The sequence below is a fragment of the Jaculus jaculus genome, chromosome X, assembly GCF_020740685.1.
Source record: "Jaculus jaculus isolate mJacJac1 chromosome X, mJacJac1.mat.Y.cur, whole genome shotgun sequence".
Lineage (NCBI taxonomy): Eukaryota > Metazoa > Chordata > Mammalia > Rodentia > Dipodidae > Jaculus > Jaculus jaculus.
Genome location: NC_059125.1, coordinates 28,260,934 through 28,286,591, shown reverse-complemented (window position 1 = coordinate 28,286,591; position 25,658 = coordinate 28,260,934). Strand labels below are relative to the sequence as shown.

The 25,658-nt window shown below is 40.7% G+C and overlaps 2 pseudogenes; one reads left to right on the top strand and one right to left on the bottom strand.

Annotated features, from left to right (window-relative positions):
* Positions 1-1,413: 1,413 nt before the first annotated feature.
* On the bottom strand, positions 1,414-2,080 carry LOC123456704 (annotated as a pseudogene).
* A 4,900-nt stretch (positions 2,081-6,980) lies between these two features.
* Positions 6,981-23,800, top strand: LOC101601493 (annotated as a pseudogene).
* The last annotated feature ends 1,858 nt before the right edge of the window (positions 23,801-25,658 follow it).

The window sequence follows — 25,658 nt, the reverse complement described above, 5'->3', positions numbered from 1 at the left end:
TTTCTGTCTTTCTCAAATAATTTTTTTTTTTTTTTGGTTTTTTGAGGTAGGGTCTCACTGTAGCCCAGGCTGACCTGGAATTCACTATGGAGTCTCAGGGTGGCCTTGAACTCACAATCCTCCCACCTCTGCCTCCTGAGTGCTGGGATTAAAGGCGTGCGCCACCACGCCTGGCTCAAATAAATTATTAATAACCTCCACACATATAGATAATATAGCATGATCATAATCCCCTCCCATCTGTTAGGAAAAAAAAGCAGGAAAGAAAGAACAGAGATGACTCGGCTCAGCAGCAGAGACAGGCTTTATTCAGGGAAACCCTGAGAAGGGCTCTGACACGGCATGTCAGAAGCTACTTCACTTACAGACTACAGGACACTTATGAGGTGGTGGCATTGTTGGAATTCTTTGGTTGCAAGGTGGGTCTGCCAGAGTGAAGTGATAATTGGACAGGTGGTTTGGGCCATTCCAGGAAAGTGATAATTGGAATGGTCTAGGTCACTCTTGGGAATCAGAGAGTTACAATAAAATGTCAACAGCAGTCCAAAAATGAGGAGATTCTGGTTTTGGTTCTAACGCCATCATCCCCACTTTCTGTCCTCCTAATCCCCTGTCCACTACATCTCTTCTTCTCTCAAACTAATCTCTCTTCTATTTTGATGTCACTATTTTTTTTTTAAAGCTGGGCATGGTAGCACACACCTTTAAATATATTTTCTTTATTTGAGAGAGAGAAAGGAGAGGGAGAGAGAGAATGGGCACACCAGAACCTCCAGCCACTGCAAAAAACTCCAGATGCATATGCTCCCTTGTGCATCTGGCTTACGTGGGTCCCGGAGAGTAGAACCAGGATCTTTTGGCTTTGCAGGCAAATGACTTAACTGCTAAGCCATGTCTCCAGCCCCCTTGATGTTATTATTGTTTTTTGTTGTTGTTGAAGTAGGGTCATCTCTAGCCCAGGCTGACCTGGTGCTCACTCTGTAGTCCCAGGCTAGCCTGAAACTCACAGCAGTCCTCCTACCTCTGCCTTCTGAGTGCTGGGATTAAAGGCACATATCACCATACCTGGCTGATGTCACTCTTTTTCCCCTTCCTATTATGTCTTATGTATGTAGTGTCAGCCAGTGTAAGATCATGAATATATCACCACTTTGTGTCTGGAAGACAGTATTGCAAAGCACTCCACCCCTAGTTTTGGCTGTTACATTCTTTCCACCACCTCTTCCATAATGGTCCCTGAGCCTTGGAGGGCAAGAAAGAGATGTCTCACTTACTGCTGAACGTCACTGCCCTTTCTCCTCAGCACTTTGGTGAGTTTTAACTCTCCCCAGTAGTCACTGCCATCTGAATTTCAGTCAGTTTTTATTTTTTTAATTAATTAATTATTTATTTAGAAAGAGATGTGCCACCACATCAAAAAGAACCTTTATTCCTTTTAATGCCACTTATGCTTTTTTGCCAGATGCCTTTGGCGCAGGGGCCTTCTGGCCCTTCTGACCTTTGGGAGATGCTGCCTTCTGAACAGCCGCTTTCTGGGCCGGAGTCTTGGGGGCAGCAGCCCCCTTCTTGCCAGTAGCTGCCCCCTTCTTTGCAGGGACTTTAGCTTTGGTGGCGGCCGCTGCTGCAGCTGCGATGGCAGCCTTAGCCACGGGGGCTTTTTTGGGAGAAACTTTCAAGACAGCTGCTCTCTGGTTTCTTCACTCCATTCTTGATTATTGTGTTCCTCATTTTCTTTGCCTTCATGACTTTAAAACGATCAAAATCTGTCATCTTGGCTTTCCATTCTCTGGCTTCAACCTTCTTGGCCCATCTTGTGGGAGCTCACCTAGTACTGATATCTGCCTTCGCCCGGGCTTTTCGCACATACTTCTGGCGGGCACTGTGTTGGAACTTGAGGATGAAGTCAGTGAGCTGCATGCACTTGAAAGGCATGGCCTGCCTCCTTAGCCGGGTGCAGGGTCCATCCACCAAAGCCCTATTCTGATCAATCACGTCGACAATCGCGACCAGCTTTCGGGCATGAGGCCTGAAGGAGATGTAGGGCACCCGGCCAACCTCCACCAAGCGCCTGAACACCATGTTGGCAACGTTGGGTGAGAAGGGAGAAGGCCCGCCCGCCCATGTGCATGTTTCTGTCAATTTTTAACTGATGACTTATTATGATGATATATAAGTGTTATTTTGGTGTGTGTGTGTCAAGGTGCGGTCTCACTCTCACCTAGACTGATCTGGAATTTACTCTGTAGTGCAAGGCTGGCCATGGCACAGTGACCCTCCTACGTGCCCCCCCCCCCCCAATGCTGGGATTAAAGGTGTGCACCACCACACAGGGCTTTTTTTTCTCTCTCTCTTTAAGTAGGGCAAGGAGGTTTATTGAGAAAAAGGTGGAAAAGCCCAACGCATCAGGGCAAACATGCTTAGGATTTCAACTGATATCCAAAGAAGAGGAAAAAGGAAAAACAGGAAAAGATAAAGAAAGGAGAATGGTTGCTGAGTTGGAACTCAGAGAAGCAGGCATGCTCAGCAGTGAAGATCTGTAAAAAACTGCCTCCTTTATTCTTTTTTTTATTTTTTACAGACATTTTAGAGCATTTACTTAAAAATTTCACAGTATATAGTCATTGTACATGGTATTGTGCTACATAAGGATGGATAGTTCTATTCAAGTATATTATGCATTGAGTATATTTCTTCCCATATGTTCTGCCTTCCTCCCTTTCCCCCTACCACTAGTTTCTTTGTTTCCCTAGACAGTTTTACTTCTACTTACATGTCATATATACATACATGATTTTTTGTATCTATATAAAATCTATGAACTACAAATGAGAGAAAACGTGATATTTATCCTTCTCAGAGTGATTTAACCCAGTTAATACAATTATTTCAAGTTGCATCCATTTCCTGAAAACAACATAACTTTGTTCTTTAGTTCTTTATCGATATATATATCAATAAGATGAAATATATGTGTGTGTATATATATATATATATATGTATATATATATATATGTATATATATATATATATTTAATTCCTCTGTTGTTGAGCACCTAGGTTGGTTCCATAATTTAGCTATTGTGAATAGTCCTGTGATAATCATTGATGTGCAAGAATACCTATGCTATGTTGACTCATATAATCAATCTGTTTTTAGTTTTTCATTGATTTCCATAGTGGCTGTACTAGTTTACATTCTCACCAGCAGTGTATAAATGTTCCCTTCTGTTCACATCCTTGACAACATTTGCTGTTCACAACAAACCTGAATGGAGTTCCTACATATTCCTTGACCCCATCCCCACTCAGAGCCCCTCCACTGACAACATCAGTGGTACATTGATTATCTTCTCCTTTGTTATTATTTTTTTTTTTGAGGCAAGTCCAACAGACTGGCCCTTTTTATGTGAGAGAATGACAGCAAGAGAGAGAGAAAGAGGGCTGGAGAAGATGGCTTAGAGGTTAAGGCGTTTGCAGGCCAAGCCAGAGGACCCTGGTTCAATTCCTCAGGACCCACATAAGCCAGATGTACAAGGAGGCATACACATCTGGAGTTTGTTTCCAGTGGCTGGAGGCCCTGGCAGTCTCTCTCTCTCTCACATGCATACTACCCCTTCTCTCTCAAATAAATAAATAAAATATATTTAAAAGAGAGAGAGAGAGAATTGGCATGCCAGGGCCTCCAGCCACTGTAATCGAACTTCAGACATAAGTTCCAACTTGTGTGCATGTTCAAACTTGTGTGCATGTGTTAGCTTGTGTGTCTGGCTTATGTGGGATCTGGAGAGTCAAACATGAGTCCTTAGGCTTCACAGGCAAGCGCCTTAACTGCTAAACCATCTCTCCAGCCCTTGTGTTATTTTTTTAGACAAGGTCTTACTATGTAGCTTATGCTACCCTCAAACTTGTGATGTGAACCTCTTGCCTTAGCATGACAAGAGCTAGGCTTACAGATGTGTACCACTGTGTTTGGTACACTGACACATTGTTAATCAAAGTCCATAGTTTTCATTAAGGTTTAACTTGATTTTATATTTTCTGTGAGTTTGTACAAATGTATGAAGTCTTCTATTCATCATTATAGTATCACACAGAATAGTTTCACTATCTTAAAAAGTCCTCTGTACTTTGTCCATTTTTCACTCCTTCCCCTCTTTACCCTGAAAAATACTTTTTCTTTTACTGCATCCTCAATCTTGCCTTTCCCAGACTGTCATGTAATTGTAGTCATATAGTATATATCATTAAAGATGCATCCAGGCTCCAGGCTGACCTAGAATTCACTATGTGGTCTCAGAGTAGCATTGAACTCATGGCAATCCTCCTATATCTGCTCCTGACTACTGGGATTAAGGTATGCACCACCACACCTGGCTTGGTTATTCATTTTCTTATTGTTGAGTTTCAAGAGTGCATTGTATATTTTGGGTTAATAGTTTTCTAATCTATCTGAATGATATATTATATAAATTGTATTAAATATCCTGTAGTAGACAGTTCCAATGATGCTGAAATGAACATCCAACCAAACAGTTTTATGGAAAGAAGGGGGAGTTCCATCAATAGCAGAAGAAACTGGCTCCTATTCATAAATCTAAGCAAAGAGAGAAACCACAACCAGCCAGAAAATATCAAAAAAGCAACAAGCATGGACCTCACCAGAGCTGAAACCTCTCTGCATACCTTTGGACTGGAATTCAGATATACCCTTGAACACACCTTTGGGCTGGATCCAAGGATCTTCCCTTAGTGTGACACCTCCTCCAGCCAGGTGGCCGGAGACCCAAATTACAAGCTTTAATAAAATACCCGAGTCTATGACCATATGTCTCAAACATCAATCAAAACTAAGTGTCTTGCTGGGCATGGTGGTGCACACCTGTAATCCCAGCATTCAGGAGGCAGAGGTAAGGAGGATTGCAAGTGAGTATGATGCCAACCTGAGACTACATAGTGAATTCCAGGTCAGCCTAGGCTAGAGCAAGACCCCACCTTGAAAACCAAACGGAAAAAGGTAAAGTATTTTACTTTAATAATATATTTCTAGTTATGCAAATAACCAAGTTGGCCAAATATGCTTTTTAAAATTTGAGAACGAGAGAGAGAGAGAGAGAGAGAGAGAGAGAATTGGTGCACCAGGGCCTCGGCTACTGTAATCCAACTGCAGATGCTTGAGCCACCTAGTGGGCATATGTGACCTTGCTCTTGCCTTACCTTTGTGCGTCTGGCTTATGTGGCATCTGGAGAGTCGAACATGGGTCCTTAGGCATTACAGGCAAGCTTCTTAACTGCTTAGCCATCTCTCCAGCCTCAAATATGACTTTTAAATCTGACAGGCAAATAACCGGTTAACTCAAGTAATATAAAAGTCACTTCTTTGGTATAACAAACTCATCTCATTTACAGATTTATAATGGTTGAGAAAATTTAATTTGACTCAAGGTTATTTCATTAATGCAGTGTAGTTCCCATTTATCATTAATATTGTTATTAGGTTTTGATTCTCCAGTTCTCTGTAAAAATCCTTTCATTTGGTGTGGTATTGGAAATATTTAGGTAATAAGAAGAGAACATAGGAAGTTATATGAGAAAGTGAATTTTCTTCTCTAATAGAAAAAAACTAATTAATCTAATAACCCTAAGTTAAGCAAAAACTTAAAATTTCGTGAGCCAGTCTTTAAAAGCTCTGTCCTAGAAAAGAAATGTGGACCCAAAGGAAATCAATTCCACAGAAATGTATTCACAGCAGCTGTAATCACAACCTGGACAAGATTGGACCCATCTGCATTCCATCATGGATGGGGAAGGGGCTCATGGGACCCCAGCCTTATTGAGGAGGCATTGACAGTTAATGGTTACTGGAGGAGGGGGAATAATTTTGTTCAGTAGCATAGCCACTGGTAAGTTTCCCATACTCCAGTAAATAACCCCTTACCCATGTTCACATAAGCAACCATTATTAAACTCAGTGAGTCACAAAAAAAGACATAAAAATAGGAGGAGGACTTGTTGGGAAGAAGGGGCTCAGTGGGAGGAAATAAGAGAGGGCAATGGCAGTGAATATGATTAAATACATTCTATACATGTTATATAATTATTAAAAATAAAAATATTTTTACAAATATGTTCACTCTTTTCTTGATCAGAAGCATGCATTTCTTTATTTTTATTTTATTTTAAGAGTGAGTGAGATAAAGAGGCACACACAGAGAGAATTGGTGTGCCAGTACCTCAGCCACTGAAATTAAACTCCAGACACTTGTGCCATATAGTGGGCATGTGTGACTTTATACCTGTCTCACCTTTGTGTGTCTGTCTTATGTGGGATCTAGAGAGTTGGACATGGGTCCTTAGGCTTCTCAGGCAAGTGCCTTAACCACTAAGCCATACCTCCAGCCCAGAAGCATGCATTTCTTATTGAGAATTTCCTTAGAGAATTCAAAAGAGTGTTCATGGCCTGAGTTGGCTTCTCCTATATAGAAAGATGAAATTATTTAAGACATGGTTTAAGAGCCTTATTTGTGAAGCCCATAAAAAGGTATCCTTGAGGGCTGGAGAGATGGCTTAGCAGTTAAGGCATTTACCTGCAAAGCCAAAGGACCTTGGTTCGATTCCCCAGAACACAATCTGGAGTTCATTTGCAGTAGCTGGAGGCCCTGGTATGCCAATTCTCTCTCCCCCCTGTCTCTCTCTCTCTCAAACAAATATAAATAAAGTTAAAGAAAAAAGAAAAGATATTTTTCTTAAAAAAGGTATCCTTGAATTTGTAAGGTCTTGAATGCTCACTACTAACTAATTCCAAAGATTTCTAACGAGCCACCTGCAGGACCCATGTCTACAGTGATGGAGGTGTTTTCTGTATGTCTATTCATGGTAACAATGCTTATTTGGCTTGTAAGTGGCTTTTGCTTGGATGAAAACAATGAAAATATTGGGGAATTATTCTGCTTTGCTCATATCTCTGGAGGAGAAGGGTCGAGATGAGAAAAACAATGGGACTCTCCAAGTGGTCCAACATCTTGAGAGTTGTCAAATGGGGAGCAAATATGGAACTGAAAACTGTGGGTGGGGTTACTAAAGGATATATAAAGTAACATAGGAGAAGTAGAACTACCTAAAGTCACCCAGGTATGTGCACACACAAGTTTTACATGCTTTTCTAGACTTGCAGAGATTAGCTTGAGGGAAGCTGCAGGAATGACCTCATTCCTGAATTTGTCCTCTGGGAAATCTGGGAATACTGCAGGTCCCAGCTTAGTTTGCACTTCCCAGCCTCTATTTGTCTCAGAACCATAAAGAATGACCAGGACCAGGAGGAGTCTCATCATTGCTGATGCCTTGGTGGAAGGCCAGTAGCACTAGCTTAAACCTAGCATCTCAATTCATGTTACTTTCTTAGTTCAATAATCACACCCACTTGCCACATTGACAAAATATTTAGCTTTGGCTGGGGGTGTTGGTGCATGCCTTTAATCCCTTTTAATCCCTTTTTAATGCCTTTAATCAGAACTCAGGAAGCAGAGATAGGAAGAAAAAAAAGGGTGTGGTGGTGCACATCTTTAATCTTAGCACATGGGAGGCAGAGGTAGGAGAATCATCATGAGTTCTGAGCCATCCTGAGACTACATAGTGAATTCCAGATCAGCCTGAGCTAAAGTGAGCTCCTACCTAGAAAATCAAATATATATATATAGCTTTGCAGAGAGCACCCAAAGTATCCTTAGGACCTCATGTCTTGGACAACCCCTTGGGACCTTACATGCTCTAATGGGTCTAAGGACCACATAGACACCCCAGGAGTAGAATAGGAATTCCTAAAACATGCATAGGGCACATGCATGGGTCAACCTCAACAGGCTAACTATGTTGCTTCTCACCTGATTCCAGGGGCCTTTCTCAAAAAACACTTCTGCCCTGATTTGATACTGAAAATCTGAGTAAGAATACAAATTTTAGAACTAGGAAATCCATGGGTAGAAGGCAGAAGATCTTTCCCAGGTTTTAGGTGTGGTGGTTTGAATGCATGCCCCTCCTAGCCTCAGATGTTTAATTAAAGCTTATAATTTAGGTCTCCAGCTGCCTGGCTGAAGGAGGTGTCACAGTGATGGATCCTGGGGTCCAGCCCCTAAAGTGTGTTTGGGGTGGATCTGAATTCCAGCCCCAAAGTGTGGAGAGGTCTGAGCTCTGAGGGTTCTGCTTGCTGCAGGTTTTATTTGCTGCTTTTTATTTTTGCTGGTTGGTTGTTTCTCTCTGTTTGGATGTATGGAAGTAGCTTTGTCTACCACTGATGGAATGTCCCCCTGGATCTGTAAGTTTGAAATAAGCCCCTTCCTCCCATAAACTGTGTCTGGTTTGGAGGCTCATTCCAGCAATGTGACGCTGTCTACAATATTAGGGTTTTGTTAAGTTTTATTTTTATTTTAAATATTTTTTACTTGTGTGTGTGTGTGTGTATGTGTGTATGCATGCACATGCATGTGCTCATGCACAAGCCAGAGTCTCTTGCCTCTGCAAACACCAGATGGTTACATGGGTGTTATGGAATCAAACCCAGGCCAGCAGACTGCAAGTGAATGCAGTTAACCATTGAGTCATATCTCCAGCCCCTTGGGGTTTTAATTTATTTTATGAGGGAAGCAAGGAAAGAAGGCACCGTGAAAGAGAACCCCAGTGAGGACACAGGATGATCTTGTGGATGGAGGAAGATGTTTTTCAACTCCCTGACAACCTTCTCATGAAATGGAGGAAAGACTACCATCCAGGATGAGACTGACCATGGGCCATTTGGGCTAGTGAGGCAAGTGGAACCAGCCTAACAGACTTGCAGCCTATGATAAAAATGGGACTCCTGGGAAACCACGAGCAATAAAACCACCAAGTGAAAAGGAAATTAAATCATTAAATCTCCTTCCTCACGCCTGAAGGCCAGATGTTATTTTCCAGCCATTTCCTTCATAGTTTGACTAGTGTTGTGATCTTGCCAGGAACTGATTATGACTAAAGAATGTGAAGGTCCAATCCCCAAGGGGATAACCTGCGACCCCAAATGAGGAGGGAAAGGATGGTACCAACACATGATGTTTCCATACTAAGTATGTCTATAATTAATAAAAAAATAAAATTAAAAGAAGAGAGACTAGTTGGAACAAGGAAGGGATTCAGTGGAGGGGGAATTTGGATGGGAGGCAATGGTAGATAGTGGGAGGGGATTATGATCATGGAATATTGTTTACATTTATTGATGTTGTCAATAAAAAGGTTTAAAAAAACAAAAAAAAGAATATGAAGGTCATATAACAGCCCATTCAAAAAGGGAGTTCAGGGTTAGCATAGCTCTCCATTGTTATTGCCTTCAGTCTGCCCAATGTGCCAATCACCAAGTGAGTTTTCTTTGAAAGTTTACAGACCTAACATTAAAGCTAGTAAAAACTGGAATTCATTTAGGAAAAAAAATTGCTTTCTCTTGCGTGATCTCTTCAGTGAGCTTTCACAGTTTCTGGCCATGCATCTTCCCATCTCACAAAAGTTCACTGGTCGTTCTGATTCTTGATAGTGATGTCAGTGTTGGCAGTAAATGGTGTTTTGAATTTTTCATTAATCTAAGAATATCTCTCCTGACTCATAGCAGATGATTTATTGTGGGTAAAGGCTTTAGACTCATAATAGTAGGTTCTTCACAAAAGGAGCAATGGATCATGTAAGATAAGCAATATGCCTCCCAGGGCATAGATAAGCAAACACATACAGGGCAACTAATCAAAATCATTCTGGATGATGGTGCTTGGAGTCATCCTTTGAAGCAGTGACTATTTATTAAAGTCACCTGGGTAGATTTTACAAAATAGCAACATGTACAATTATCACCAGAAATTCTGATTAATAAGCCTGTGCTATGCTAGTGACGTAAGTCACTTTCATAAGCTTGCCAGGGGATTATAATATGTTACCATGATTGAGAACCAACTTCAATGGTTTAGTCCCTGTTCCTAATTCTATTTCTCTTTTCTATACAGAGCTAGTCCAATGTCTTTTTTTTTAATTTTTATTAACATTTTCCATGATTATAAAATATATCCCATGGTAATTCCCTCCCTCCCCACCCCCACACTTTCCCGTTTGAAATTCCATTCTCCATCATATTACCTCCCCATTACAATCATTGTAATTACATATATACAATATCAACCTATTAAGTATCTTCCTCCCTTCCTTTCTCCACCCTTTATGTCTCCTTTTCAACTTACTGGCCTCTGCTACTAAGTATTTTCATTCTCATGCAGAAGCCCAGTCATCTGTAGTTAGGATCCACATATGAGAGAGAACATGTGGCGCTTGGCTTTCTGGGCCTGGGTTACCTGACTTAGTATAATACTTTCCAGGTCCATCCATTTTTCTGCAAATTTCATAACTTCATTTTTCTTTACCGCTGAGTAGAACTCCATTGTATAAATGTACCACATCTTCATTGTCCATTTCCCAGCTATTATAAATTGAGCAGCAATAAACATGGTTGAGCATGTACTTCTAAGGAAATGAGATGAGTCCTTTGGATATATGCCTAGGAGCACTATAGCTGGGTCATATGGTAGATCAATCTCTAGCTGTTTTAGGAACCTCCACACTGATTTCCACAATGGCTGGACCAGATTGCATTCCCACCAGCAGTGCAGAAGGGTTCCTTTTTTTCCACATCCCCGCCAACATTTATGATCATTTGTTTTCATGATGGTGGCCAATCGGACAGGAGTGAGATGGAATCTCAATGTAGTTTTAATCTGCATTTCCCTGATGACTAGTGACGTAGAACATTTTTTTAGATGTTTATATGCCATTCGTATTTCTTCCTTTGAGAACTCTCTATTTAGCTCCATAGCCCATTTTTTGATTGGCTTGTTTGATTCCTTATTATTTAACTTTTTGAGTTCTTTGTATATCCTAGATATTAATCCTCTATCAGATATATAGCTGGCGAAGATTTTTTCCCATTCTGTAGGTTGCCTCTTTGCTTTTTTCACTGTGTCCTTTGCGGTGCAAAATCTTTGTAATTTCATTAGGTCCCAGTGGTTAATCTGTGGTTTTATTGTCTGAGCAATTGGGGTTGTATTCAGAAAGTCTTTGCCAAGACCAATATGTTGAAGGGTTTCCCCTACTTTTTCCTCTAGCAGTTTCAAAGTTTCCGGTCTGATGTTAAGGTCTTTAATCCATTTGGACTTAATTCTTGTGCATGGCGAGAGAGAAGAATCTATTTTCATCCTTCTGCAGATATTTATCCAGTTTTCAAAACACCATTTGCTGAAGAGGCTGTCTCTTCTCCAATGAGTATTTTTGGCATTTTTATCGAATATCAGGTGGCTATAGCTACTTGGGCTTACATCTGGGTCCTCTATTCTGTTCCACTGATCTACATGTCTGTTTTTGTGCCAGTACCATGCTGTTTTTGTTACTATGGCTCTGTAGTATAGGTTAAAATCAGGTATGGTGATACCACCAGCCTCTTTTTTGTTGCTCAGTATTATTTTAGATATTCGAGGTTTTTTGTGATTCCAAATGAATTTTTGGATTGTTTTTTCTATTTCCATGAAGAAAGCCTTTGGAATTTTGATAGGGATTGCATTAAATGTGTAGATTGCTTTAGGTAAGATTGCCATTTTCACGATATTGATTCTTCCAATCCAGGAACAAGGGATGTTTCTCCACTTTCTAGTGTCTTCTGCAATTTCTCGCTTGAGTGTTTTAAAGTTCTCATTGTATAGATTCTTTACTTCCTTGGTTAGGTTTATTCCAAGGTATTTTATTTTTTTTGATGCAATTGTGAATGGGAGTGATTCTCTGATTTCATCCTCTGTGTGTTTGTTGTTAGCATATATGAAGGCTACTGATTTCTGTGTATTTATTTTGTATCCTGCTACATTGCTGTAGGTTTTGATCAGCTCTAACAGCTTGCTAGTAGAGTCTTTAGGGTCCTTTATGTATAGAATCATGTCATCTGCAAATAATGATAACTTGATTTCTTCCTTTCCAATTTGTATCCCTTTTATGTGTGTCTCTTGCCTTATTGCTATGGCTAAGACTTCCAAAACTATATTAAATAGAAGTGGGGACAGTGGACACCCTTGTCTTGTTCCTGATTTTAGTGGAAAAGCTTCCAGATTTTCCCCATTTAGTAATATGTTGGCTGTAGGCTTGTCATAAATAGCCTTTATTATATTGAGATATGTTCCTTCTATTCCCAGTCTCTGTAGGACTTTTATCATGAAGGGATGTTGGATTTTGTCAAATGCTTTCTCTGCATCTAATGAGATGATCATGTGATTTTTGTCCTTCAACCCGTTTATGTAATGTATTACATTTATAGATTTGCGTATGTTGAACCATCCCTGCATCTCTGGGATAAAGCCTACTTGGTCAGGGTGAATGATCTTTTTGATATACTCTTGTATTCTGTTTGCCAATATTTTGTTGAGAATTTTTGCCTCTATGTTCATGAGGGAGATTGGTCTGTAATTTTCTTTTTTTGTTCTATCTTTGCCTGGTTTTGGTATCAGGGTGATGCTGGCCTCATAGAAGGAGTTTGGTAGAATTCCTTCTTTTTCTATTTCCTGGAAAAGCTTAAGAAGCAATGGTGTTAGCTCTTCCTTAAAAGTCTGGTAAAATTCAGCAGTGAATCCATCCGGGCCTGGGCTTTTTTTAGTTGGGAGATTATTGATAACTGTTCGGATCTCCATGTTTGTTATAGGTCTATTTAAGTGATTAATCTCATTTTGATTTAATTTAGGTAGGTCATATAGATCAAGGAAATCATCCATTTCTTTCAGATTTTCATACTTTGTGGAGTATATGCTTTTATAGTATGTCCCTATGATTTTTTGAATTTCTCTGGAATCTGTTGTGATGTTACCTTGTTCATCTCTGATTTTATTAATTTGTGTCTCTTCTCTCTTTCTTTTGGTCAGATTTGCTAAGGGTTTATCAATCTTGTTTATCCTTTCAAAGAACCAACACTTTGTTTCATTAATTCTTTGGATTGTTCTTTTTGTTTCTATTTCATTAATTTCTACCCTAATCTTTATTATTTCTTCCCGTCTACTAATTTTTGGTTTGCCTTGTTATTCTTTTTCCAAGGCTTTAAGGCGAAGCATTAGGTCGTTTACTTGCGACCTTTCTAATTTCTTAATATAGGCACTTAAGGCTATAAATTTACCTCTTAGAACTGCCTTTATTGTGTCCCAGAGATTTTGGTATGCTGTGTTCTCATTATCATTTGACTCTATAAATTTTTTGATTTCCTTTTTGATTTCTTCATTGACCCACTCATCATTTAGTAGTGTATTGTTTAGTTTCCATGATTTTGTGTATGCTCTATAGCCTTTCTTGCTACTGATTTGTAGTTTAATTCCATTGTGGTCAGATAGAATGCAAGGAATTATTTCAATTTTCCTGAATTTGTTAAGATTTGCTTTGTGTCCTAATATATGGTCTATTTTAGAGAATGTTCCATGTGCTGCTGAAAAGAATGTATATTCTGCAGCCTTTGGATGAAATGTCCTGTATATATCTGTTAGGTCCATTCCTTCTATGATCTCATTTAGTCCAGATGCCTCTCTGTTTATTCTTTCCCTGGATGACCTGTCAATTGATGAGAGTGGGGTGTTAAAGTCACCCACCACCACTGTGTTTGGTGTTATCTGTGACCTTAGTTCTTTTTTTTTTAATTTTTTTAATTATTTTATTTATTTATTTATTTGAGAGCGACAGACACAGAGAGAAAGACAGATAGAGGGAGAGAGAGAGAATGGGCGCGCCAGGGCAGCCTCTGCAAATGAACTCCAGACGCGTGCGCCCCCTTGTGCATCTGGCTAACGTGGGACCTGGGGAACCGAGCCTTGAACCGGGGTCCTTAGGCTTCACAGGCAAGCGCTTAACCGCTAATCCATCTCTCCAGCCCCAGTTCCATACTTCTGAAAAGCACTCTACCACTCAGCTCTATTCTCGGCTCACAATTCTTTTTATTTTATTTTTTATTTATTTTTTTTAAAATTTTCTTAAAAATTTTTATTTATTTATTTGAGAGCGACAGACACAGAGAGAAAGAGAGATAGAGGGAGAGAGAGAGAATGGGCACGCCAGGGCTTCCAGCCTCTGCAAACGAACTCCAGATGTGTGCGCCCCCTTGTGCATCTGGCTAACGTGGGACCTGGGGAACCGAGCCTCGAACCGGGGTCCTTAGGCTTCACAGGCAAGCGCTTAACCGCTAAGCCATCTCTCCAGCCCTCAGCTCACTATTCTTATACTTCTTATTGTGTTTGGTTGTTGTTTGAAATGAAACAAGTGGTTCTTAAGTAAAAAATAAATGGATATGTCTTTTAATTTTTACTGTTATAAAGTTGAACTGAAATGATTATAACTTCAGCAATGGGAAATACATTGGCCATCACTGTGGCCCGTAACAATGATGTACAACCTAGCATGTGGAATATTTTTCTCTCTATCCCCAGTCTGATGGCTTGCAGGTGGAAACTGATAAGCTGCTGAAGTCTTAGGTGGCCCATCTTGAAGTGAAGCTTTCAATTATCTTAAAACTCATCATGGTTTTAGTGTTGAGCTCTCTATAGCCTCTACATTTGTGATGTGTTTAGGTTTACCACAGTGCTTATTGCTAGCATTTGGAGCAATATTCATGTCACTGCTTCCTCCACGGTTTCTTTTGGACTCTGGTAAATATATTAGAGGGGACTCATCTTGTAGTGAGCAGTCCAAACTGCGAATACGCCCACCAAAGCTCAGGGATTGTGGCAGAAGAGAGGATGGAAAGATTTTTTCTTTTGTTTTGTTTTTTGATTTTTAGAGGTAGGGTCTCACTCTAGCCCAGGCTGACCTGGAATTCACTATGGAGTCTCAGGGTGGCCTCAAACTCATGGCAATTCTCCTACCTCTGCCTTCCACGTGCTGGGATTAAAGGCGTGCGCCACCATGCCCAGCTAGAGGATGGAAAGATTTGAAGAGCCACAGGATGGGTATAAATATCCTGAGGAACAACCCCACTCCAGACACTGACAGAGGCTCCAATTACCCTCAGTGAATACCAATAACCCTATTGAGGAGGGCTCTCAGGAAATTGGGGATGGGAAGAAGGGATATAAGACTATAACCTATGTAAAATAAGTAAGGAAACTAATATTAAAAATACTTCACTATGACTCCCATAGGAATATCCTAAACTACACCCTTCAAGGCAGCTTTCCTATGTGGTACAGTGAAAAAAGCCCTACATGGATACCCAAAACCCCAGGTCTGAGGCCTTGCTCTTTCACATACTTCTGTATGGCTGATACATCATTTGTCTTCTGAGTCTTCTATCACAACTGTACAGTGGGGAAAATTATGTTCATTTTATTTAGTTAATGAGAGATTTTCCCTTCTATCATTACTAACATGTTAATTGTACAAATTAATGAAATTCACTGTGATTTTTCCATACATATATGCATCGTGCATTGATCACGTCCATCTACCCTGCCCCTTTTCTTCCCTCCCCTGCTTCCTTCAGCGTCCTTTCCACTTCCTAGTAACTCCTTCTTCCATTGTCAGGTTGCCTGTTATTCCTTCCTTCCTTCCTTTTTAAAGTTTCTGCATGTGATAAAAAGTATGTGGTAGTTATCTTTCTGTGTCTGGTTTATTTCACATAGCATGATACCCTCCACTTGCATTATTTCTTGTGAAAATGATAATTTTTTTACTTTTTTATTAAGTAGAAACTTTGTATGGACACATTATGTGTTAGTACCATTATTTACCTCCTCCCTACCCCCCATTCTGCTGAGGGCCCTCCTCAGTGGGATTGTGGGTTATGAGATATGAGAGAATCAGTCAGTAAGAGGGCAATGCCTCTGGACATTTTCTTCCTCCGTGGCTCTTACAATCTTTCTGCCCCCTCTTCTGCAAACTTCCTTGCGCTGTGGTGGGAGTGTCTACTTTAGTGCTGTGCTCTCAGCAGCTTCTGAATTTCTGCTTTGGTATGTTTGAGGACATGCATTCACATTCTAACCACTACATGCACTCATGAATATTATTATTTTTTAAATTATCATCAAAGAAATATGTTTCATTTTTGGTGACTCTTGCCACCTAATTTTTGACAAGTATGTAAAAAAACATTTGTTGGCAGAAACACAGATTCTTCAACAAATAATGCTGGGAAAACTGGTTATCTACAAACAGAGCAATGCAATTAGATCCATATTTCTTACCTTGATCGAAATGAATTAAATGGATAAAAGACCTTAATATAAAACCTGAAACAGGGGGAGGGAGGGAATTAACATGGGATTTTTTTTATAATCATGGAAAATTCTAATAAAAATTTAAAAAAATAATAAAAAAATAAAAAAAGAAAGAAAAAAAACCTGAAACAGAAAGCTAGGCACACCTTTAATCTCAGCACTAGGGAGGCAGATATAGGAGGATCGCCATGAGTTTGAGGATAGCCTGAGACTACATAGTGAATTTCAGGTCATCCTGGACTACAGTGAACCCCTACCTCACAAACAAAACAAAACAAAACAATGCCGGATATGATGTCACATGCCTTTAATCCCAGCACTCTGGAGGCAGAGGTGGGAGGATTGCCATGAGTTCGAGGCCACCCTGAGACTACCGAGCAAATTCCAGGTCAGCCTGAGCTAGAGTGAGTCCCTACCTCGAAAAACAAAACAAAACAAAACCCCCAAACAGTAGAACTTCTTGAAAGACACAGAGGAAAACACCTCAAGATATAGGCATAGGAGCCTGGGAATGGTGACGCACACCTTTAATCCCAGCACTCAGGAGGCAGATGTAGGAGGATCACTGTGAGTTCGAGGCCAGCCTGAGACTACAGAGTGAATTCCAGGTCAACCTGGGCTAGAGTGAGACCCCACCTCATAAAACCAAAAAAAAAAAAAAAAAAATCTATAGGCATAGGCAAGAACTTCCTGAAATGGTCTCTAATAACACCGGAAATACCCTCAAGTATTGAAAAATGGGATTACATGAAGTTAAAGATCTTTCATAAGTTATTGTGCTTCATGATTGATAATATGGAACAAGAATCTTTCATCAAAAATCACTAATGGCTAATCTTGGGTAAAACTAACTCTGTGTGGCAGAGGTTTGATTTCAGTTTAAAACTATGAGCGATGAATTATTTTTTCACTTATTTCTGGAACAGTTCAAGATACAAGATGAGCATGAACTATCTTGATATGTTTGAATGGAAGGAAATGATTGGAGAGAAGATGAGAACATGACGCAAGGGCAGAGGAGTCAACTTCAGGGGCTGTCACTAAATGTGTGCACAAATTAATGAAGCACAGTAATGAGTGATAAACCAATGGAAAGCAGGAACACAGGATACCATGCTGATTAGTTAGACAGGTAGACACAGGGGCAGAAGGAATGGTTCTTGCTTATAGCAGCATGCCAAGGGAAATACGGAGTTGGAGTTACAAAATGATCATTTTAGAACCATCATGGCAAAGACTGATCAGAGAAGAATCTTCAATAGGTATAGGAGAAATTTCTCTGTCTTTCTACAGATTGCTCCTTGGTTACAAGGGAGAAAAGGAGGAATTAATCATACAATGGATAAAGTAGACAATATATTGACCATGTGACCAAAATTATCATTACCAATTAAGAAAAGCAGACATTGTATAGCTCTAGATGGAATACTGTGAAAAGGATATCATGTCACCTATGTAGGCTTCTGATTGAAAATGTTTAACCTGGAGAAGCTTTTCTTTTCTCATGTCAATAGCCACTGGGGAGACTCCAAACTTATGAAAGTGCTAAGAAGTGACAGTGAAATGTTCAGCACTAAGTGATACCTCTCTATCACACTCTGCAAGGCTCAGGGATCATTGAAGAAGAAGCGGCAGAAAGAACGTAAGAGCTAAAGGAAAGGGAGATGTGATTTGCAATACTGTTTTCCAGAAAAGTGGCTGTGGCACTTATGACCTCATCGTGGCTGATGCTACCTACATAAGACCTTCATAATAAGAAGGGAAAATGATGGCATCAAAATAGAAGAGAGATTAGTCGGAAAGGGATTCAGTGGAGGGGGAATTCAAGGGAGGAAAAGGGAGGGTGATGGAGGGCATAATGGTCATGGTGTATATGTATGGAGGTTGTCAACAAAAAAAAAGTTTAAAATAAGAAAATGTCTTACCTGAATATAACATGTAGAAATGAGATAGACTCAAAACAAGATCAATGGGGAGGAGAAGTAATCTTTCTCAATGTCATTGTCATCAAAGACAAAGGCTATGGAAATGTTCCAGATAAAAATAAATTAAAAACTCATGACAATCCATGCAATACCTGACCTGAGACTCAATCCTATTCTGAAGGTGGAGTAAAACTACCATAAAGGACAAAATTAGACCAAGTATCAAGAATTTAAATAGAGATAGTATATTATACAAAAATATTGTATCAGCCAAAGGTTAAGTAACAGGGATCAAGTTTACCCTCCTACAGTAAACCACTAAAGAACCAAATAAAATATATGAAATAATGGCTCTCAGGCATTGGGCCATAGACAGTACAGGACAGATCCTTGAAAGAAAATGGAACCAAAGGAGATGACTCTAAGACTACTAAGACTGTTTTGGTGCCTGGAACAAGTTTCCAGCCTACACTGTAGTGAGCGGAACTCCAAACAAATCCTCTAGTCTCTGAGTTGAGGGGTGGAGACTGCAGTTAAGAATCTAGAGGGGGACTGGAGAGATGACTTAGCAGTTAAGGCTTTTTGCCTGCAAACCCAAAGGACCTCGGTTCAATTCTCCAGGACCCATGTAAGCCAGATGCACAGAGGGGCACATGTGTCTGGAGTTTGTTTGCAGTGGCTTGAGGCCCTGGTGCAGCCATTCTCTCTCCCTCTCTCTGCCTCTTATTTTCTCTCTCAAATAAATAAATATAAATAAGGGCTGGGGAGATGGCTTAGCAGTTAAGCGCTTGCCTGTGAAGCCTAAGGACCCCAGTTCGAGGCTCGGTTCCCCAGACCCCACGTTAGCCAGATGCACAAGGGGGTGAACGCGTCTAGAGTTTGTTTGGAGAGGCTGGAAGCCCTGGCGCGCCCATTCTCTCTCTCTCCCTCTATCTGTCTTTCTCTCTGTGTCTGTCGCTCTCAAATAAATAAATAAATAAAAATTTTAAAAAAATTAAAAAATAAATATAAAGTTTAAGCAGGGTGTGGTGGTGCATGCCTTTAATCCCAGCACTCGGGAGGCAGAGGTAGGAGGATCACCGTGAGGTCAAGGCTACCCTGAGACTACATAGTGAATTTCAGGTCAGCCTGGGATAGAGTGAGACCCTACCTCGAAAAACCAAAATAAATAAATAAATAAATAAATAAAATAAAATAAAATAAAGTTAAAAAAAAAAAGAATCTAGTGGGAAGCTGGGCATGGTGACACAAGCCTTTGATCCCAGAGCTAAGGAGGCAGAGGTAGGAGGATCACTGTGAAAGGTTGAGGCCAGCCTGGGAGTACAGAGTGAGGGCCAGGTTAACCTGGGCTAGAGTGTAATCTTACTTTGGAAAAAAAAAAAAAGATAATTTGGAGGAGTTTATCTTTAGTTTAGTTTAGTTTTATTTTTTATTTATTTATTTTTTTTTTTTTGAGAAACCACCACAGTGATTTCCATAATGGGTGTACCAGTTCACATTCCCACCAGCAGTGAATAAGGATGCTTGTTTCCTCATGTTCTTGCCAGCATTTGTCTTTTTCTTTGTCTGGTTTTGGGATGTGTGTATGTGTACACATGCCATAGTGCATATGTAGAGGCCAAAGAACAACTTTCAGGTCAGTCCTTGTCTTCTACCTAAGGGTCTCTCATTCACCTCTTCATTTGCCATGCTAGCTGGTTCATGAGATTCCAGGAAATTCTCCCATCTCTGGAGCCTGGAGATCTGATCTCATATGTTCACATGTGTATGACAAATATTTTATCCACGGGACATCTCTGTAGCCTCATTTTATTTTATTTTTTAATTATTTATGGAGAGAGATAGAGGGAGAAAGGGTATGACAGGGCCTCTAGCCACTGCAAACAAACTCCAGATTTAAGAGCCACGATGTGCACCTGGCTTATGTGGGTTCGGGGGAGTTGAACCTGGGTCCTTAAGTTTTGTAGGCAAGCACCTTAACTGCTTAGCCATCTCTCCAGCCCTCGTTTGATTTAAAAAATATTTTTATTTATGAGAGAGAGAGAATGAGAATTGGGGCACCAGGGCCTCTTGCCACTGCAAACGAACTCCAGACACATGTGGTACTTTGTTTTTCTTTTTATAATTTTTTTGTTTATTTTTATTTATTTGATAGTGACAGAGAGAGAAAGAGGCAGATAGGGAGAGAAGAGAGAGAATGGGCACGCCAGGGCCTCCAGCCACTGCAAACGAACTCCAGACGCATGCGCCCCCTTGTGCATCTGGCTAACGTGGGACCTGGGGAATCGAGCCTCGAACCGGGATCCTTAGGCTTCACAGGCAAGCGCTTAACCGCTAAGCCATCTCTCCAGCCCACATGTGGTACTTTGTATATATGGCTCTACATGGGTACTAGGGAATTGAACATGGGCTATCAGGCTTTGCAGGTAAGCACCTTTAACCACTGAGAAATCTCCCCAGTCCATCTCATTTTATTTTTTTGATGTTAGCTATTCTTACTGGGGTGAGATGATATCTCAAAGTAGATTTAATTAGCATTCCTCTGATAACTAAGGATGTTGGACATCTTAAAATATTTATTGGCCATTTGTGTTTCTTCTTTCCAGAAGTATCTTATTCAGCTCTTTAGTCCATTTATTGATTGGAAGATATATTTTCTGGGTTTTAGTTTTGCATTTCTTTATATATTTTAGATATTAGCCCCCACTTTGAAGTGTAGCTGGCAAAGATTTTTCTCCCATCCTTTAAGCTGTTTGCTTAGCTGATAGTAACTTTTATAGTATTTATTTATTTATTTATTTATTTATTTATTTATTTATTTATTTATTTATTTGAGAGAGAGAGAGGGAGAAAGAGAGGCAGAGGGAGGGAGAGAGAGAGAATGGGTACACCAGGTCCCCCAGCTACTGCAAACGAATTCCAGACACATGTGCCACCTTGTGCATCTGGCTTTATGTGGGTCCTGAGGAATCAAACCAGGGTCCTTTGGCTTTGCAGACAAGTGCCTTACCGCTAAGCCATCTCTCCAGCCCTATTTTATTTTTTAAATATTTATTTATTTGAGAGAGAGAAAATGTGACAGAGAGAGAAGGGGCTCAGGGCCTTTAGTCACTGCAAACAAACTCCAGATATACATACCACCATGTGCATCTGGCTTAGGTGGATATTGGGAAATTGAACCTGGGTTCTTAGGCTTTGCAGGCAAGTGCCTTAACCACTAAGCAATCTTTCCAGCCTGGTATCTTTTCTTTTCTCTTCTTTCCTTCCTTCTTTCTTTTTTGGTTTTTTGAGGTAGGTTCTCACTGTAGCCCAGGCTGACCTGGAATTCACTATGGAGTCTCAGGGTGGCCTGGAACTCACAGCAATCTTCCTACCTCTGCCTCCTGAGTGCTGGGATTAAAGGTGTGCACCATTATGCCTGGATCTTTTCTTTCTTTGTTTGAGAGAGAAGGGGCAGGAAGGGAGGGAAGGAGAATAAGCACATCAGGGCCTCTAGCCACTGCAAATGAACTTCAGATGCATGTGCTGCCTTGTGCATCTGCCTTTATGTGAGTACTGGGGAATGGAACCTAGGTTCTTTGGCTTTGCTGACAAGTGTCTCAACCGCTAAGCCATCACTCCAGCCCATAGCTGATGGTATATTTTACTGTGCAGAAAAATTTGAATTTGGGGGCTCTGTTCAGGAGTTCTTACCTATGCTTATATCTCGATATATTTTCCTCTAGCAGTTTCTGGTTTCAGGAAGCCATGGAATGAGTCTCTGAACCAGTCAGGTAGGAAAATTCTTGGACAGTAAATAGGGTTGGACAGAGTTCATCTTCCCCATAATCAGAATAGACAAGTATGATAACATCTGGACATTAGGTAAAATTTGTAGAACAATATTCCCTCAATTATGAGTCAAGCTTGCCTTAGATTAGAGACTGCCTGTATGAGCCAGCCTAATAAAGCTGAGAAGTAAGACTTGAAAAAAATCAAACTGTTTTCGAATAACTGTGTCCAGAGAAAAATTAGTTATAAATTACTGCATGTATTTAAACAAAAAAATCCAGTGTGTAACAATGGACCTAGTGTCTGATATCCAATCAGTGACTACTATGGTTGCATGAGATAATCTCTATTCTTAGGAAATACACACTGAAGTGTTTAGGCAAGTACTATAATGTGTGAACTTTGCAAAAGGGGAGGGTTAGGGAATGTGTAAATCTTGAGCAAGAGTATACAAGGCTTTGTGTTATTTTTATTTTTACAATGATTTATAAGTTTGAAATTATTTCCAAGTTAACTCAACAACGTTTAACTCTTCTCATACTTCAGAAACTAGCACAATTTCTTTTGTTTAGATGGCATTGTGATGGTTCTCAGTCTATCCATAGGAAAAGTATGTAACTTTTAATTACCAACTGCTATGGAGAACAGAAAATAGCATTTAGGAGGGTTCTTGCCAAGGGAGCCAATTGAGAGAAAAAAGAGAGAAATTTAACAAATAGCTATTTGCAATCATGATGGGCAGTTGAAAATCCTTTAATTACCAGCTATGTCCTATATTTTACTTAAGTGAGAAAATTTCAAATATGCTTTCTTCCAACACATTTTGTTGCTCCTATTTTATTTTTTGGAGACAGGGTGGTATCATTATGTATAGTGCATGCTGGCCATGAAGCCACAATTCTCCTCCCTCTGCTTCTAGAGTGCTGCGGCTGGTCGTCCATTGATTGCTTTCTGAACTGATGAAGTCTAGAAACTGACCTAAATGTCTGGAAAATCTGCCTTACTGTGCAAGGCAAGAATGGATGGTACCAGTCTGAGGCCACCAGCAGTAGGGAGAGTTGCTCCTGGTTGAAGTAAGACAAAAACAGATTCAAATGGAGCCAGAAAACCTCTAAAGAATTCAATGCTTCCATATACCTCTAAAGTGGGGCATACATATACTTTCACTGTGGTGGGAAGCGAATTTACCAGACCAGCAGGACACATCTCTTTGATTCATTTTCTTTGAGATTCTATAATCACAGGCTACTGTTGTACTGAAATCTTCACCATTATTATCCCATGGTCAGTGGAATTATTTTTCTACTTTGAGTAATCCTCAGCTGCAGGAAGAAAAATCCACATTATGTTAGTATACAAATATTGGGCTGGAGAGATGGCTTAGCAGCTCAACCTCTTCATCAACAAAAATGTCAAAACCTACCGGGATGACATTGACCTCCAGAACCTTATGGACTTTGCTCAGGAATACTGGTCTTGCTGGGGAGCCCAAGGGCCCAACGACTGGAACCTCATATCTATTTCAACTGCACTGACTTGAACTCAAGCCGGGAGCACTGCGGGGTGCACTTGTCCTGTTGTGTCAGGGATCCTGTGGAAGATGTCCTCAATACTTGGTGTGGCTATGATATCTGGCTCAAACTGGAGCTGAAGCAGCAGGGCTCCACCCACACCAAAGGCTGCGTGGGCCAGTTTGAGAAATGGCGGAAAGACAACCTGATTATGGTGGCTGGAGTCTTGGTGAGCATGAGGCTCCTCCAGATCTTTGGCATTTGCCTGGCCCAGAACCTCATGAGTGACATAAAGGCAGTGAAGGCCAACTGATGAAACTTCCAGGGGCCATGGCCACATGCCTGGCCTAAGGGGGGGGGGGATCCTTGGACCCTCTTCCTTGCTCATGATGGGCAAGGCCAATGAGACATCTGCTTTTCCCTGAGCCCTAAGACTTCAAGAGCTTGTTGCTTGCCTCCCCTTGAGGAAACCACTGTGGCTCTGCCAGGGCTGTCACAGAGCTCTGTGCGAGGAGTGGGTACAAGCACATTGGGAGCCACTGTCCTGCTGCTGTGGCATGTTGGGCCCCCCAGGGCAACAGAGAGGGTACAGCCAGGCAGGGTGGGAATTGCTGCCACGAAGAACCTGTGTGACCTGGCTCACCCTGTGTGGCTATGGGATGCACTTGGGGACTGCTGTTGTCCCACTGTCCCCTAGTCTGCCTTCACTCTCCCTGCCTCTTGCAGCTTCAGAGTTCTCATCATGACATTGAGCCTGCCAGGAGCCCACCTTCGCCCCAGTATCCTGGACTCTGAAATGGATCCAAGATTTTTCCCTCTTGCTTGCCTCTCAGGATCACACATGGTGATGGCTACAAACTATTCAGTAAACAACACTTTGCAAACCAAAAGAAAGAAAGAAAGAAAGAAAGAAAGAGAGAGAAAGAGAGAGAGAGAGAGAGAGAGAGAGAGAGAGAGAGAGAGAAAGAAAGAAAGAAAGAAAGAAAGAAAGAAAGAAAGAAAGAAAGAGAGAAAGAAAGAACGCACGCACATAAAGTATATGATAGATAACACATTATCCAGGCCTGGTGGTTTGGATCTGTACTCCCAACCACTTGGGAAGCTGAAATAGGAAGATCACCAGTTCAAAACCTGCTTGGGCTACAGAGTGCATTTAAGGCAGTTTCAACAACTTAGTGAGATCCAATCTCAAAATTCAAGTAGAAAATAGAGCACTGGAAATAGAGCTCAGTGATAGAGTATATAGTACACTGTATTAACAGTTCAAATGAAGGAAAATACTTTCTTCATTTTAGCCAAGAATTGACCAGTAGAGAAAACTATAATAATGTTCCTCACTGGCAGGGAGAGAAGGGAAGCAGAGGAATGTGAGAACCACCATTGGAAAGTTTGTCTTAAACATAGTCTTCACCAGTCTAGATTAACTCATTTCTCCCTGCCAGCAGCTAGCAACATTCCATCTTGAAGAGATGTGTCAATGGTGGTGTGGCATAGTAAGAACTATATGTTTGCTTTTCATTCCAAGAACCTGACAAAGAGCTCTTTAGACTTGGGACTTTGTAACAATCCTAAGGTCGATTAAAAAAAAACAACTATTAGGATCTTTGCATTTACTGAATGCAATTTGCAATGTGAGATGATTATGAGTCAGTGGGGGCCTTGGACAGAACGTGGTGGTTTGAATGTATGTCGCTCATAGATTCAGGTGTTTCATTAAAGTTTGTAACTTGGATCTCAAGCCACCTGGCTAGAGGAGCTGTCACTGGGGGTAGATCCTGGAGTTCAGTCCTAAGGTGTGACTGGGGGCAGATCTGAATTCCAGCCCAAAGGTGTAAGAGAGAAGTCTGAGCTCTGATGGGTTTCTTGTTTTTTGCTGCCAGTTTGTGTTGGTGTTTGTGTGTGTGTGTGTGTGTGTGTGTGTGTGTGTGTGTGTGTGTTTGTTGCTTTTGATTTTTGCTGGCTGGTGATGATTTCCTCTCTCTGCTTGGATGCATGCAAGCAGCTTCTTCCATGACACCTGGAACTTTCCCCTGGATCTGTGAGCTTAAAATAAACCCCTTCCTTCCATAAATTATGTCTGGTTTGGATATTCATCCCAGCAATGTGGAGCTGTCTACAACAAATCTAACTCTAGGTTGTTAGTATCACAGGTGAGTTGAACTGTACGTACT